The sequence below is a fragment of the Geotrypetes seraphini genome, chromosome 1 (genome assembly GCF_902459505.1).
Source record: "Geotrypetes seraphini chromosome 1, aGeoSer1.1, whole genome shotgun sequence".
Lineage (NCBI taxonomy): Eukaryota > Metazoa > Chordata > Amphibia > Gymnophiona > Dermophiidae > Geotrypetes > Geotrypetes seraphini.
The window spans coordinates 415,315,629-415,331,041 of record NC_047084.1 but is presented as its reverse complement, the minus strand read 5'-3'; the positions used below and the strand labels follow the sequence as shown (position 1 = coordinate 415,331,041).

General features: G+C 41.4%; 1 protein-coding gene across 1 annotated transcript in view; it reads left to right on the top strand.

Annotated features, from left to right (window-relative positions):
• Window positions 1–574: 574 nt before the first annotated feature.
• The window catches only part of PLPPR1 (phospholipid phosphatase related 1), a 223,561-nt gene continuing 208,722 nt past the window's right edge, over window positions 575–15,413 (top strand). Inside the window, exon 1 of the mRNA XM_033918704.1 lies at window positions 575–689. The gene's annotated coding sequence lies outside the window, so the exon portion shown is untranslated. The remainder of the gene's footprint in view (window positions 690–15,413) is intronic.

Genomic DNA, 15,413 nt, shown 5'->3' with positions numbered 1-15,413 from the left:
GGCGTGCGCTGGCGCACAAAATATTACATTGCAGCGCACACGTTTCTCGTCACAGCGCACGATCGGAAGAGGCGTACGGCAGATGGCAGGGCGGCGAGAGGAGAATCGGGCGAGTTGGCTCATAACTTGCTGGCGCCCGATATTTTTGGCTCACGGTGAAAAAAGTTTGCTCACAACACCCGCCCGCTTAGAGGGAACACATAAAGTAACAGATAAAGACCCGAATGGTCCATCCAGTCTGCCCAACCTGATTCAATTAAATTTTTATTTTCTTTGTCTTAGCTATTTCTGGGCAAGAATCCAAAGCGCTGCCCAGTACTGTGCTTAGGTTCCAACTACTGAAGTCTCCGTCAAAGCTCACTCCAGCCCATCTACACCATCCCAGCTATTGAAGCCCTCCCCAGCCCATCCTCAACCAAAAGGCCATACACAGACACAGACCGTGCAAGTCTGCCCTGTATTGTCTTTAGTTCTTCAATATTTACTATTATTTTCTGATTTTAGATCCTCTGAGTTCATACCACACTTTTTTGAACTCCGTCACCGTTTTCCTCTCCACCACCTCTTTCGGGAGCACATTCCAAGCATCCACCACCCTCTCCGTAAAGAAGTATTTCCTTACATTGTTCTTGAGTCTCCCAAGAATGACATGGGATGGTTTGCTGCGGTTATCTACAGGGATAGGAAAGGTAATGAATTTTTTCACCATGAAATTTATTATGTATGTTAATCTGGGATTTGCTTTGTATAAGGCAAACAATAAATAAACAATAAAAATAAAAATTCTCTAGTCAGAAACAGCTATGCGCCTGACAGTGGATTCTGTGCATTATGCAACCACAAGACTAGCTGCATTTATATTTGTAGGCTCAGTCTTATTGAATGCGTTACCAAGCTATTTGTGCCTATTTAGGGAGCACGGTTCAGTTTTGCAAATTGTTAAAAACTCACTTGTGCATTCAGGCATTTTAAAAAAATATCTGTATTAGCATGAGATTGGGGGGGAGGTCTTTTAAAGGGATACACACTATAATAGTTCTCTGGGGAGGAGAATGTGAGCAGAAAATTGTTGTGTCTATGTGAGGTTTTGTTTTACTGTTTGATTTATTATGTGTATACTACAGTTGTGACCCACCTAGGTTGTAGGCGGGATAGAAGTTTTTAAAATAAATAAATAAAGATGGATGAATGGATGAAACTGAAATAGTCCAAAAGGGCAGGCTAGTCCTGGAAACAGTCAGGCCAAGAACAACCCCTTCTAGGCTCCTTGGGTAGGATGGGATATAAATCGAATTAAATAAATAAATATCCTATTTCTGGGTTTGAAACATTGTGAAATTCACCTCTTTCATCTTATCTGCTTGTTCCAGCTTGAAATAAGCAGACAACAGTGCTTGAGGGAATGCGAGTTTTTACTGTCATGAATCCCACTTTGGCTGAGATGCTGTACCAAGCTGTCAGTAGTTAGAATTATGCTGTTTTTGACATTACTTTTTATTAAAGCATTTGGAATTCAGACATGGCTTTTCAATTAACAGACGTGGAGGGGCATAATAATAAAAAAAAAAGGCTTAAATCCCTTTTTGGCCTAAGCCCCTAAACTCTGAAAGTAGCAGCATGGAAATGTCCATTCTAAAAAAAAACATTCAAAATGAGGGTTTTTTGTAGAATGGCCTACCTCTACGTTTAGCTGTTTAATCGCCCATACCACCACAATGTCTAAAATTAAAACACATTCCCAACCAAAAAATCGCCCAAGTCCTAACGCCCAAAACAAGACCTTTTAGGCCAAAGAGGGGCCAGCCTAAAAGCTGGATTCTGTAACCGGTTACAGAATCCCCCACCCAACGATCGCAGCAGGAGAGATGCCTAATCTCTCCTGCCACAATTGCGATCCCCCTGAACAGCCTTTTACAGGCAGAAGGGATCTCAAGCCCTCCTACCGACACCCCCAAACCTCTGACAATACCGGCAGGAGGGAGCCCAGGCACTCCTGCTAAAGATGCAGACCCCTACCCCGGGACAACCCCACCACCATCCAGGACCCCCTTTTCTACAACCCTGGACCCCCCCCCCCCCCCCGCTAACCTTTAATGTTGGTTGGCCGGATGGGTCCCTGGTCTGTCCGGCAGGCCTGCCATCCTCAGAATGGCAGGCCTGCCCCTTTCCCGTGCATTGTGGGATGCACCATGGTGGGGCCTAGAGCCTAATTGGACCAGTCTCCTAAGGCCCCACCCATAGGGGCCTTAGGCAACTGGGCCAACCGGAATTGGACCTAAGGCCCCACCTATAGGATGGGCCTATAGCAACTGGGCCAATTCCAGTTGGCCCAGTTGCCTAAGACCCCTCCTATGGGCAGAGCCTTAGGTGACTGGGCCAATCAGTTCCTAGGCCCCTCCCCAGTGCATCCCACAATGCACCAGAAAGGGGCAGGCAGGACCGGGGACCCGTCCGTCCTGCCAACATTAAAGATTAGTTTGGGGGAGGTCCAGGGTGGTAGGGAGGGGTTGGTCAGGGGTGGAGGTCTGCATCTTCAGCAGGAGGGCCTGGGGTGGGGGCCTGAGTCTTCAGCAGGAGGGGTTCAGGGGGTGTCAGCAGGAGGGCTTGGGATTCCTCTTGCCACGATCACGGCCATTCCGGGGAGGGGATCCCTCCTGCTGTGATTGTGGTTATTCGGGGGGGTGTCAGCAGGATGGCTTGGGATCCCTCCTGCCTGTAAGCGGCTGTTCGTGGGGGCTCGCGATCGCGGCAGGAGAGATTAGGCATCTCTCCTGCCGTGATCTTTGTGGGGGGGGGGGGGGGGGTGTAGGTTGCCGGGGCTGTTGAGCTATTCGGAACTTCTACCTGTTTTGACTTGGTCTAAGTCAAAATGTATAAGTTCCAACTGGGCGATTTCCCTAGTCTTTTGGTTATACTTGCAGTATGATTAAGTCTAGATCAGCCTATCTCCCACCCACCTCCTCCCCTTTTCTCTCCTCTATAAACGCCTCTTTTTGCTCTAGCCATTCAGAGGCAGGGTAAAGGTCTAAGCTGATTTTAGATTCGTCTAAAACCAACTTTGATTATCGGTACTTGGACGATCTGTCTTTTTGATTGTCCAAGTACTGATTTAGGCCATGTTTTGAACGTGTGGTTGTTGGTTTTTTGTTTTTTTTTTAATTATGTGCCCAATAGCTCATATGTTAGGAAAGTTAACTACTGTCATGAACTGAATATTTTAAAAGGCTCTTCATCAGCCAGTCGCAGGATATAAAATAAAACCTGCAATACTGGTTCTGAACAGAGAATGTTTCTAGGTAATAATATACTACTAATACTGCTTATTTTATATGGTGCTACTAGACTGTGTCTAGTATACTTCCCCTTTCACAAATCTGCAATAGCGGTTTATCCGCAATAGCGGTTTTCAGCGCAGGCCGGCATGCTGAATGCTCTGCACTGCTCCTAACACTCATGGAGCATTCAGTGCACTGGCCTGCACTAAAAACATTATTGCAGTTTTTTAAAAGATGAGGGGATAATAATAGGTGAAGGAGAAATTCCTCAGTTTCCATGAAAGAATTAGAAATGTAATATGTGTTTGAGAGAAATTCTGACTTTTGTGGTATTATAAGCTATTTTCTGACTTTGGACTTAGTGTTTACAAACGGGGAAAGTGTTTCTGACGTTACAGTGGGTGATCTGGCATGGTACGGTTTAATATTAAGATGGGTATAGAGAGGGCTCATTCAAAAGCAAAGGTTATAGACGTAAAAAAAAACTAACTTTGTTCAGATGGGGGTTTAAGTCAAGGAATTATTGTCTGGATGGGAACGTCTGGAAGGAGTGGAAATGCGGTGGGCAAAACTGAAAGGAGTGACAAACCTTTTTGTTAGGCAAGTAAGTTAAAGTAAGAGGAAAAGAAGGCCGCTTTGGTTCTCAAAAGTACTAGCTGAGAAGGTAAGGAATAAGAGGTTAGCTTTAATAAACTACAAAAGATCGCAGAAAGAGGAAGACAGACAAAAATATCTGGAAAAGTTAAGAGAGGCTGGTCATATAGTCAGTAAAGCAAAGATGCAAATGGAAGAAAAAAATACCTGACACAGTAAAACGGAGAGACAAGACATTTTTTAGATATATTAGTGATAGGAAGAAGTGCAAAGTGGCATTGTGAGACTCAAAGATGATAAAGAAGCTGATAAAGAAAAGGCCGAATTGCTTAACAAATATTCTGTTCTGTGTTCACAGCTGAAGTGCCAGGAGTGGGACTATAGAAGACAAACATGAATAGGGATGGAGGAATAATAGATCCTGATTAATTTTCAGAGGGTTGTGTTTGTGAGGAGCTAGCTAAAATAAAGGCAGACAAAGCAATGAGCCTGGATGGTATATATCCAAGGGTACTGAAGGAACTTAGGAAAGTTCTGGTAGCTCCGCTGACTGACCTTTTTAACGAGTTTCTAGAGTCGGGAGTGGTACCGGAGTACTGGAGAAGGGTGGATGTGGTCCCTCTCCACAAAAGTGGAAGTAAGGAAGAAGTAGGAAATTACAGGCCAGTAAGTCTGACTTCTGTGGTAAGCAAATTAATGGAAACACTTTTAAAACAGAGAATGGTGAAGTTTCTGGAATCCTGTGGATTACAGGACCGGAGGCAACATGGATGCACTAGAGGTAGGTCTTGTCAGACAAATCTGATCAATTTCTTTGACTGGGTGACCAGAGAATTGGATAAAGGATGTGCGCTAGATGTGGTGTATTTAGATTTTAGCAAAGCCTTTGACAGTGTTCCACACAGATGTCTAATAAATAAAGTGAGTGCCCTTGGGATGGGTCCCAAAGTGACGGGCTGGGTCAAGAACTGGTTGAGTGGAAAGCGACAGAAGGTAGTGATCGATGGAGATTGCTCTGAGGAAAGGGATGTTACCAGTGGTGTGCCTCAAGGTTCTGTTCTTGGGCCTGTTCTTTTTAACATTTTTATAAACGATATTGCTGAAGGGTTGTCAGGTAAGATTTGCCTCTTTGCGGATGATACCAAAATCTGCAATAGAGTATACACGCCGGATGGTGTGAATAACATGAAGAAAGACCTGGAGAAGCTTGAAGAATGGTCTGAAATTTTACAGCTAAAATTTAATGCTAAGAAATGCAAGGTCATGCATTTGGACTGCAAAAACCCGAGGGAACAGTACAGTTTAGGGGGTGAAGAACTTATGTGCACGAAGGAAGAGCAGGACTTGGGTGTAATTGTATGTGATGATCATAAGGTGGCCAGGCAGGTTGAAAAGATGACGGTGAAAGCTAGAACGATGCTAGGATACATAGGGAGAGATATGGCCAGTAGGAAAAAGGAAGTATTGATGCCCCTGTATAAGACTTTGTTGAGACCTCATATAGAATATTGTGTACAATTCTGAAGGCCAAGCCTTCAAAAAGATAAAAAAAGGATGGAGTCAATCCTGAGAAAGGCTACTAAAATGGTATGTTGTCTTCATCATAAGGCATATGGGGACAGATTTAAAGATCTCAATCTGTATACTTTGGAGGAAAGGCGGGAGAGGGGAGATATGATAGAGACGTTTAAATACCTATGTAATGTAAATGAACTAGTCGAGTCTCTTTCATTTGAAAGGAAACTCTGCAATGAGAGGGCATAAGATGAAGTTAAGAGGTGATAGGCTCCGGAGTAATCTAAGGAAATGCTTTTTTACAGAAAGGGTGGTAGATTCATGGAACAATCTCCCAGAAGAGATGGTGGAGGCTGAGACTGTGTCTGAATTCCAAAGGGCCTGGGATAGGCATGTGGGATCTCTCAGAGAGAGAAAGAGATAATGGTTACCGTGGATGGGCAGACTAGATGGGCCATTTGGCCTTTATCTACCATCATGTGTCTATGTTTCTATTTAATTGAAGGTCTAGAGAGAATGAAGAGATTATGGAGATAAAACCATGAAATTGTCTACTGATTGGAGCAGAAAAAAAACTAGAATAACAAACTGATGTTAATAGAGTGGCACGGAAGTGTTTACCCTGTGTTTTTATACTCTTGTGTGGACAGTGTGTGGAAAAATAATTAAATCAACTCTCTAATGAAATGGAAAGGGTATTGTAAATGCTACAGAGATAATCTGAGAGTTAATGTCAGACTGCATGAAATCCTTAGGGGCCTTTATACTATGCTAAAAAGTGGCCTGTGCTATGACTAGCGCAGGGGTCTCAAAGTCCTTCCTTGAGGGCCGCAATCCAGTCGGGTTTTCAGGATTTTCCCAATGAATATGCATGAGATCTATGTGCATGCACTGCTTTCAATGCCTATTCATTGGGGAAAACCCGACTGGATAGCGGCCCTCAAGGAGGGACTTTGAGATCCCTGGACTAGCGCAAGGGTTTCCCATGCACTGAGGTCACTTTTAGATTGGCTGTAACTGGCTGCATTTTCAATCTCCTCAATTGGTGGCCATGTGCTATTTTCCCACCTTATCGACACCTATTTTCATCTAGGCAATGAGGGATCCTGTGCTAAACACATGCTAATTGGTTAGTGTGAGGAGATGTAGCTGCATTAACCGATTAGCACTGGGCACAACTTACACTCTACCCCCCAACACGTCCCCCAGTACTAAAAACAAAACTATGTTTGCATATGGGAAGTTGCGGCAAATTAGAAAACTTTCACAGGATGCCTGATCGCACCCTTTGATAGTGGATTTTAACCTGTACAAAGCAAGCATTTGTGCTTACCGCAGCTTAGTAAAAGGGTCCCTTACTATTTTTAAATTTGTTGATTTCATGTATGTGTGCATTTGAAGTACCTGTTTCTTTAAAGAAAGCATCTTCGTTATAATGTTGATTAGCCTTCTGATCTTTTGTTGTGTTGGGTTTTTTTTTTTTACAGTAAATTCAACCCATAGGAATATTTTGCAGACCTGGGGAATCATTTCCAACCTATTAATAATCCCTCTTACAAGATATCATAATGCAACCACTTTGAAAAAGACAGAGTATTTAAAATAGCTTGACGTTTGCGATACTCTTAGTAAAATAGCATCTGCATATCAAGGATTCAGCAATTAGTAAAATGTGATTATTAAACATAATTCATTCATTCATTGTGGATTAAGTAATCACAGAAAATGCAGTCCTAATTGTTAAGTAGAGTGTATTTATGAATTCTTGGAGCTGGCCTCAGGTATCATTTGAGCGCATTCAGCTACCCGATAAGTACGAATTACTTTTATAAATATGCATCTTGCTGTGCTGTAATGCAATTATAACAGGCCTACAATTTGAACAGAACAGGTTTTATAATCTGTCTTTGAATTAACTCATTAGCATTGTCTCATGCCTGTGTGATCATCCTTACCCAGTCACATTTCTTTGGCAGCTCATACAGTTGCATATTATTGTGAAATCTCCTTTTAGGAGTGCAAGAAAAATATAACACAATCAAGTATTTGGTACACAAAAGTGGCATCTTGTCAGTGGTACTGAAATTCTCATTTGTAATCAAATAACATTGTTACCAAAATGCTATATATACTGTAAGAAAAAAAACTTACCCTGCCCCCCTTATATAAAACTGCGCAAGAGATTTTTAGCACTGGCCGGTGTGCCGAATGCTCTGCGCTGCTCCGATGGTCAGAGAGTTCCTATGAGTGTCTGAGCCGTACAGAGCATTGAGTGCGCCAGCCAGCATTAAAAACCTTTTGTGCGGTTTTGTAAAAGGGAGGGTCATTTTTAAAAAAAAATTTATATTACTGAGGTAACATCTAGAATGGTTCTTTATCTTTTACTTGTGGCTCTTCTCATTTATTTGCTGCTCTAGTTTGTTTTGCTTTCCTTCAAAGTCTTGATTGATACCATTTTGGTAGTTTTCCTTCTCTCTTCAGTGCTTTGGTATCTTGATCTATTTGATGATATGATAAAGAATATGAATGGCTGAAATACTTTTTAGAGGACACAGAAGCATTCAGTCTTATCACTGATAGAAATATAGGGCTCCTTTTACAAAGCCACGCTAGGGCCTTAACGCGTGGAATAGCGCACGCTAGCCGCTACCGCCTCCTTTTGAGCAGGCGGTAGATTTTCGGCTATCGCGCACTAGTCCGGTATGTGCGCTAAAACCGCTAGCGTGGCTTTGTAAAAGGAGCCCATAGTGACAGTAATTTTCTTTCTCAATTGGCACTAAAATCATTTCTTTTTCAAGATATCAAGTTTTTCTGTCTATGGAGTACTGATAGAGCCTAGGCTTAATGCATTAATTTAACTCACATGAACACCCATGTATCGAAGTGTGATTTGCATACAGGTTAGCATTACATAAGAAGATAAGAACTTCCATACTGGGTCAGACTAATGATACATCTAGCCCAGTATCCTGTTTCCACAGTGGCCAATTCATGTCACAAATACCTGGCAGAAATCCAAATAGTAGCTATATTCCATGCTACCGATCCCAGGGCAAGCAGTGGCTTTCCCCATGTCTATCTCAGAAGTATATACGTAGGGAAGGGGAGTATTTTGAAGTGGACCAATGGAACAAGTTGCAAGACAGTTTAATACATTTTTATAAAATCAGTCCTGGAACTTTTTGAACAGACCTCGTATAAGCTGTTATAGAATTAACACTAAGCGTACTCCTGTATGGTGCCTAAAATGAGGTGCCAATTAATAGAATTGTTGCCTTGGTTTCATGTTGTATTAAAATTTGATATACCACTCATCAGTTAGTTTTTGCTTTTAAATTATTTTTATTTTGTACTGTAAACTGGTCAGGTATCAGTTAGTTACTTGAGCAATTTACAGTCCAAAATAAAAATAATTTAAAAGCAAAAATTCACAGATGGGAAAAGAAGGAAATCCATCGTAAATAATAGAGGGAGAAGGAAAGAGAAAACTATGCTGTTACTCTGACATTCGCCCCAAGCTAGGTTCCACCTATCTTCATCTGGCAGCCTGTTAAGGCATTCTCAATGTAACATCCTCTTCAGGGTGGCTCTGAGTCCAGGGCCTGACCTGGCTAGAGTCCCCTGAAGATGTGATAATCTGACAGCGTTCTTCAGATTTCCTACCAAGTTCTGGACTTTGGAGAACCGTGTGGTTTACATAGGACAGCAACGTGAAGACTGCAGTGAAGCTAAGTGTATATTTTTGCGGCTGTTGGCTGCTTTATATCTATTTTTGTAGAATGCTGTTTACCAGCTGTCTCCCTGGTTTTTCAACTCACCTCCTGATACTATTCCCCTTAATGGCAGGAGTTTCTGAGCCTTTTCTGATTTAAAATGTAGCCCGGTTATTAGAAACCTAGGGAGTTTTTTTTCCCCTTTTTGGGTTTCTCCCTAGTTTATTGCTTATCCAGAACAGACCAGTGATAATTCATAAGTCTCCCTTTCTTAAGTCTTGGTACTTCAGGGAGCAATATCCTGTGGATTTTGAGGTCCATCTAATAAATATTGACTAAGTTGGTGGCTCTGGAACCCATGACATTAAGCTTTGACACTCAGTTTTGTTGTTTGACTACTGGAGTCCCCTGAAGACATACCATTTCACCCAAATGTCATCCCTCAGTGCATGATTTGCATATGGAGTTACCCATCCCCTCTGCACACTCAGCCATGTTACTTTCATAAATTAGATATAATTTTCCTGCAGTCAGATGAGTGGCAGACAGAAACCCCTCTCACTTTTCAGTTTTAACAGAGACTCTGTACAGTGCTGCGTACGTCTGGTAGCGCTATAGAAATAATTAATAGTAATAGTAATTTATAGTAGTAGTAAACATAGAAACATTATGGCATATAAAGGCCCATCTAGTCTGCCCATCCGCAATAATCATTATCTCTTTCTCCCTCCAAGAGTAGTAGTAGATAATTGTTGGTTTCAAACCCACTGTTCTCAACCATTTCTTTCTAAGATCTAATCTCACCAGATGCTACTTAGTGCATATGTTTTATTGTCATGTCTATATTGTAAATTATTATCATGTTTATATTGTAATTTATGTAAATTATGTCATCTCTGTTCTATCTGGATTATTATGGATGTACTTTATAACCCGTTCTGGGCTCCTTTGGGAGGACGGGCTCAAAAATTGAATGAATAAATAAAAAAATTAATCTGTCAGAAACCCACTACTATGGGAGGTTTCATCAACGTAGACTAGACCTTCCAAGAACAGGGAAATATCTAGTGACCTGAAAGTAACTCACCTTGATCTATTTCTGAAAAGGTGTGAGTTAAATCCAAAGCTGTAGTGCCAGGAAATATTGGCTTTCCAAAGCAATCTGAGATTTTTCAGTTATTTAATCTTTTTTTTATTTTATTTTTATGTGGTGTCTTGACTTGAACCCCATAATAAACCAACATATGTTTTAGATTGAATCTGTCATACTGGAGCTGTGAACTGTACAGATGCTGTTGACAGCAAACATGGGAATTGAGTATGTGCCAGCTAACAAAATAATGTTTTCCTGGCTATCATCATCAGTACCTACACACCTCTGCCGGCATGGAAGAGAAAGGTGTGACTGGCAGCAACTGGAGGAGACAGGGAAAGAGATGCAAAGAGTGATTGGTAGGTTGGTAGGAGCTAAGGAATGGAAGTGTAGGGCTTTGAATCAAGTCTGATAGTTTTCTGAGACTATTATAATAGTATTAATGCTGTCTGGGAGGTGTATTTTTTTTGTTAATTCTGTATGACTGTGGTTGCCAAATTTGTCCTGGAGGCAGTGACATAGTAAGGTTGAGCGGGGCCCGGGGCAGTGGTGCCTCTCTCCTGCCCCCTTCCCCACCCTCCTACCACGCATGCCCTCTTCTCTTTCCCTGTACATTTTTAACTTCTCCGGCGTGAGCAGTATGCCCACATTGGTTTCGGCTTGCCCTATGATGTCACTTCCTAGGCGCGGGTCCCAGAAGTGTCAGAGAGAATGCCAGTGCCAATGTGGGCAGCAACCTCATGCCTGGGAAGTAAAAAAGGTACGGAGAAGGCAAGGGGCATATGGGATGCCTTGCCCATAGGAAGATGGCGCCCAGGGCAGACCACCCTCCTTGCCCCCCACCCCCTTACTATGCCACTGCCTGGAGGACTGCCATCCAGAAGGATTTTCAGGAAATATAGAATGAATATATAGTTATGAATTTATGTAGTTATGAGCTGCGAGCTTCTTTACATGTTTTGTATCACATTGCTCTATATCCCATGGTGATTTTGGCACCAACGTATAAAGCTCTGACACCACGATAAAAAATACCATGGTGGTGCATGTTCATGAAAAAATCGTCTACACTGCTTCCATTGCATGGATGTTTATCTTCTGCATAGTCATCACTGATGTTTTTAAAAATCTGAATGGATGTGGGTCCCCAAGGACATATTTGGTAGGGTTACCAGATGTCCGGGAAAACCCGGACATGTCCCAACCAGTTCCGGCCACATCTAGAGGGCCTCTGAACATGCGTGGATGACATCACACACATCCACGCATGCTCCAGACCCTCCAGATGCAGCCGGAGTAGGTTGTAGAAGAGAGACGGCTTGTGGGGGCAGAACGGGGCAGGATTATGTGTCTGGGGTTTTCTTTTTCAAAATAAGATAACCCTAATATTTGGGAACCACCCTTGTGGAATGTTCAAGGCCTTAGGTACCAAATGCTTATAGTACCTGATTACTAGTCAATGTATTGTAAACCACTTTGATATCTGTGGAGGAAAGGTAGTACTTGACTTCTTAAAGTCACAGGGGGTCAATATTCAGCTGGCAGCAAGCAGCGAAAATAAAGCCTGCTGCGAGCACTGAACCCAGAAATTTAATGCCCTTTGGTATCCGATGAATGAAATTGAATTTCTGGTTTCATTTTTGGGAACTTAATTGGTTAAGCTGATATTCAGCATTAACTGTTTGAGTTCATAATGGTTAAAGACAGGCCTGCTATTTGTGCGGCCTATTTTTACCGCTAAAGTCAATGCTGCATATTGGCGCTAACTGGCTATATGGCGCGATATAGTCAGTTAGCCACTGTGATTACAAATATTCATCAGGGCATGGAGTAGAGTTACAAATATTCATCAGGGCATGGAGTAGAGGAGTAGCCTAATATTGGGGAACTGGGCTCAAGTCCCACTCCAGCTCCTTGTGACCCTGGATAAGTCACTTAACCCTTCATTACTCCGGGTACAAAAAGCATAAATTGTGAACCCCCTAGGGACAGAGAAAGTATCTGCATATAATGTGTGCAGTGCTGTGCATATCTAGTAGGACTATAGATAACCAGTTGTCTCCTACTGAATATTCAAGAATAGCCAGATATGTGGGATTTAACCAGTCAGCAGCCATTGCTGAGTGGTTAAATTATTTTGAAATTTCAGGGGGTCGCAGTTTATGGTACACAAGAGTGGTTAGGCACCTAGAAAAGTGTTCACGTGTCAATCACATTCATGCACCATTTTGGTCACTGGGGTTATCCAGTCTCTTAGCTTTGTAAACCGCATTGATCTGAGAGGTTTCGCGGTCTAGAAATGAAATGTAATGTAATTGTGGCTACCAGTGTCTAATGACAAACTTAGGCTCTGGTAATGTAGGCCACGATTTTAAAGGCCTACATTTCCAGCACCTAGGTTCATCGTGAAATCACGCCTAGTGGTAATTAGTGATGCCTAAGGCCAAATCCGCTCCTAAACACTCCGATTCCAGGAGGTTTCTAGCGATGCCTAGTTTTTCTTTAAAACTGTTTTTGAATCAGCTTTTAATGGTGCAATCCCATTAAAACAATTAAGTTAGACACTGGCAGGTGTGAGCTAGGCATCTGCTGGTGCCTAACTACCTCGAAAACACTCCAATCTTTTCCCCTGAAGTATCCCGTTTATTCAGAATGCTGCCGTTCAGTGTACAGCGTCAGCATCTATGAGACAAACATGGTTATTTTTATTGCATAGGATTTTTTCGACCCCAGTTCGATTACAAAAAATAGATAATTTTAAATCTAATAGATGCTGGCATTGTCATATTAAATATAGGGACTCTGGATCATCTGTTATATTTTTGTCCACTGATACTTGGTTTCTGGAAGTCAATTTGGGGACAAATAAATCTCATTCTTGGGTCATCTATCCCCTTATCCTATGAGGCGGTAATATGTGGTACGTTACTTCATGTTAAGCCTACTTTAGACAAGTATAAAAGTTGCCTTTTCCTGATCATGACAGGGATAACTGTTCAACTGATCACACATAATTGGAAGAACCATGACATGATTAATTATACTTTTTGGTGGGTAAATGTGTGTACCACATATAAGTATGAAAGAATGATGGCAGAATGTTTGGGGACTAGTAAGTCCTTTAATGATGTATGGAGTCCATTGACTACTTTTGTTGCATTACAGTAAGGGTCATGTTTCTTCCCTTTTCATTAGATTCTTTACGCATCCAGGAAGGGTGGGGGGGGGGAGGGAAATGTACATTGAAGAGTTAAAATATTTAATTATAATATTGAAATAACATCATATATAATATTGTATTAATAATTAAGATGAGGATGGGAGTAAATGATTGTTTAATGTAATAATTGTATAGTTTTTAGTGCGTTCTATGCAGTATTTATGATTTACCAATTGTATTGCACTATCAAAGTTTGAAAATCAATAAAGATTTAAACAGAATGCTGCCGTTCGACTTATCGCTAATCTGAAAAATTTTGATCATGTCACACCTTTTTTTCATGAATTGCATTGGTTGCCAGTCGAGGCTCGTATGAAATTTAAATTTGGTTGCATTTGTTATAAGGTATTGTTCGGCCTTGCACCTAATTATCTTGTAGATTCATTCACATTTGTTAATTCAAAGCATTCTTGACGCACGCGTGCTATATTTACCTTTCCTTCAGTCAAAGGTTGTCAATATAAAAAATATAATCATCTCCTGTCGTTTCAAGCTGCAATACGGGATACAAATCTGAATTCTCTAATAACGATCTCATGCTCATATCAACATTTTAGGAGAGAATTGAAAACCTATGTGTTTATAAGATTCATAGGAAATTAATGTATTACATTCGCTGTACAGTATATGTACAGTTTTTTAAATTCTGTTTTGTAAACTGCATAGAACTTAACGGTATTATGGTATAGAAGTAAATTTTTATGTTATGTTATCACAAAATATCACACATTCCTTCAAGGCATTCAAATCTCAAACTCAAATGAGTTAAGTATTCGAGCAGTGACCTCAGCCGTGCCGCTGTAGAAATCGAAACCTTTTTTCAACAAACACACCAGCGTCTTTGTTGGGCATTCGCTCATATTCACTTTATATCTTAGTCTTTTAAATGTATCTTATTCATTTCTCCTTTAAATATATTCTATAGCAGGGGTAGGGAACTCTGGTCCTCGAGAGCCGTATTCCAGTCGGGTTTTCAGGATCTCCCCAATGAATATGCATAAGATCTATTTGCATGCACTGCTTTCAATGCATATTCATTGGGGAAATCCTGAAAACCCGACTGGAATACGGCTCTCGAGGACCGGAGTTCCCTACCCCTGTTCTATAGAGAAGTTTATTGAAAACAGTTATTTGTTTGAGTAGTACTCACCTGAAATTCAATGGTAGGGGTAAATTGTCTGATATAGAATCTATGTTTTGATTAATGCTTTTTCAAGGAATCCCCTACAAAGTAAAAACATCAAATTTAGATGTATAGGTTAAATCCAACTCATCTAAACTATATATCTCACTTCATGTTAGTTTAATATGTTACCTTTCTCAGCCATCATTATCACCCTTGCCTCCAAAACTTTGCAAAGATTGCGGTGGCATCATTTCTTTATATTTAAAACCTAGCTAATCAACTAGATGAAACTAAACGAATCTAAAACAAAACTACTCTGGCTCGGCCCAAAATTCGAACACCTGCCCACACTTTTCACACTACCCACAGGCGATACACTACAGCTTGAGTTCTCATGCAAGGTCCTTGGTATCACTATCGATTCCTCTCTCTCCCTCAATGACCACCTCAACTCCTTGGCAAAATCATGCTTTTTCAGCCTTCACATGCTGAGGAAAGCTAGATCCTACTTCAGCCAACAACACTTTGCCATCCTTGTCCAATCCATCATCCTCTCCAAACTAGATTACTGCAACGCCATCTACTTAAATCTATCAAAAAAAAGTATTCTAAGACTCCAGCTAATCCAGAATACTGCAGCCAAACTGATCTTCTCAAAACGCAAGTCTGACCATGCCTCCCCACTCCTTGCCAAACTTCATTGGCTCCCAATAATCTCCAGAATCCATTTCAAATGTTCCTGCCTGGCTTTCAAGATCATTCACGGAATCCTGCCTCCTCTTATCCCACTGTCTTTCAACTCCTCCAGTCCCGACTCCTCCAGAACTGCCCAAAGGCTTAAACTAGCCTTCCCCTCTCCACGCGGCATCCACTATTC